We start from the raw sequence: 2576 nt of genomic DNA on the forward strand, positions 1-2576 counted from the left end.
GAGATTCAGGGATGGTTTAACATATGCAAGTCAATAAATGTAATATATCACATAAACTGCATTAAAAACAAAAACCACATGATCATCTCAATAGATGCAGAAAAATCATTTCACAAATACCAGCATCCCTTTATGATTAAAACCCTCAGCAAAATCAGCATAGAAGGGACATACCTTAAGGAAATAAAAGACAGCTATTACAAACCCACAGCCAACATTATACTGAACGGAGATAAGTTGAAACCATTACCACTGAGAACTGGGACAAGTCAAGGATTCCTACTTTCACCACTTCTATTCAACATAGTGCTGGAAGTCCTAACCGGAGCAATCAGACATGAGAAAGAAATAAAGGGCATCTAAATTAGTAATGAGGAAGTCAAACTGTTATTGTTTGCTGATGGCATGATTATACACCTAGAAAATTTTAAGGACTCATCCAAAAAGTTCCTCAACGGGTGAATGAATTCAGCACAGTTTTAGGAAACAAAATTAATACACACAGATCAGTAGCTCTGCTCTACACCAACTGCGACCAAGCTGAGAAGCAAATCAAGAGCTCAACCCCTTTTAAAGTAGCTGCAAAACAAATAATGAAATACTTAGAAATATACCTAACCAAGGAGGTGGAAGACGTCTACAAGGAAAACTACAAAACACTGCTGAAAGTAATCACACATGATACAGGCAAATGGAAACACATCCCACACTCACGGATGGGTAGAATCAATATTGTGAAAATGGGACTGAGCAGGAACCCGCATCCAGGAAAAGATCCCTTTGCTCCTCCCTCAGAATGAATGGAGACCAGAAATCAGATGTTTATGCCCAAGAAAAGCAGGATTTTGTTCAGCACTTCTCCCAGATCATTAGGGTGCTGACTGAGGATGAGATGGGGCACCCAGAGACAGGAGATGCTATTGCCCAGCTTGAGGAGATCCTGGGGTATGATGCCATTGGAGGCAAGTGTCACAGGGGTTTGACTGTGCTAGCCATCCGGGAGCTGGTGGAGCCAAGGAAACGGGATACTCAGAGTCTCCAGGGGGCCCTGACTGTGGGCTGGCATGTGGAACTGCTGCAAGCTTTCTTCCTGGTGGCAGATGACATCATGGATTCATCCCTTACCTGCCGGGGACAGATCTGCTGGTATGAGAAGCCAGACATGGGGTAGGATGCCATCAATGATGCTATCCTTATGGGAGCATGTATCTACCGCCTGCTGAAGCTCTATTGCCGGGAGCAGCCCTATTACCTGAACCTGATTGAGCTCTTCCTGCAGAGTTCCTATCAGACTGAGATTGGGCAGACCCTGGACCTCATCACAGCCCCACAGGGCAATGTGGATCTTGGCAGGTTCACCGAAAGAAGGTACAAATCTATTGAAAAGTACAAGATAGCTTTCTACTCCTTCTACCTTCCTGTAGCTCCAGTCATGTACATGGTGAGAATTGATGATGAGAAGGAGCATGCCAATGCCAAGAAGATCCTGCTGGAGATGGGAGAGTTCTTTCAGATTCAGGATGATTACCTTGACCTCTTTGGGGGCCCCAGTGTGACCCGCAAATTTGGCACTGACATCCAGGACAACAAATTCTGCTGGCTAGTGGTTCAGTGTCTTCAATGGGCCACTCCGGAACAGTATGAGATTCTGAAGGAAAATTCTGGCAGAAGGAGGCCGAGAAGGTGGCCTTGGTGAAGGCACTGTATGAGGAGCTGGATCTGCCGGCCGTGTTCTTACAGTATGAGGAAGGTAGTCACAGCCACTTTATGGGTCTCATTGAACAGTACGCAGTGCCCCTGCCTGCAGCCATCTTTCTGGGGCCTGCACGCAAAATCTACTAGTGGAAAAAGTGACCTAGAGACTGAAAGGGCGGGGAGAGGAGGCTCTTGAGGAATAAATTATTGTATAACCAAAATATATTTATAGATACATATATTGTGAAAATGACAATACTGCCCAAAGCAATCTACAAATTCAATGCAACTCCCATCAAAAATACCACCATCTTTCTTCAAAGAACTAGAAAAAATAATCCTAAAATTAATGTGGAACAAAAAAAGACCCTGCATAGCCAAAGTGAGACTAACCAAAAAGAAAAAATCTGGAGGCGTTACATTACCCGACTTCAAAATATACTATAAGGCCACAGTCACCAAAACAGCATGGCACTGGTATAAAAATAGGCATATAAGGCCGGGCGCGGTGGCTCAAGCCTGTAATCCTAGCACTTTGGGAGGCCGAGACGGGCGGATCACGAGGTCAGAAGATCGAGACCATCCTGGCTAACACGGTGAAACCCCGTCTCTACTAAAAAATACAAAAAACTAGCCGGGCGAGGTGGCGGGCGCCTGTAGTCCCAGCTACTCGGGAGGCTGAGGCAGGAGAATGGCGTAAACCCGGGAGGCGGAGCTTGCAGTGAGCTGAGATCCGGCCACTGCACTCCAGCCCAGGCGACAGAGCCAGACTCCGTCTCAAAAAAAAAAAAAAAAAAAAAAATAGGCATATAGACCAATGGAACAGAATAGAGAACCCAGAAATAAAGCCAAGTACCTAATGGTCAACTGATTCCGGCAAA

General features: G+C 45.3%; 1 pseudogene; it reads left to right on the plus strand.

Moving 5' to 3' along the window:
• The first annotated feature begins 140 nt into the window (after positions 1–140).
• LOC103875481 lies at positions 141–2073 on the plus strand (annotated as a pseudogene).
• Positions 2074–2576: the final 503 nt, after the last annotated feature.

Source organism: Papio anubis, chromosome 6 (assembly GCF_008728515.1).
Source record: "Papio anubis isolate 15944 chromosome 6, Panubis1.0, whole genome shotgun sequence".
Lineage (NCBI taxonomy): Eukaryota > Metazoa > Chordata > Mammalia > Primates > Cercopithecidae > Papio > Papio anubis.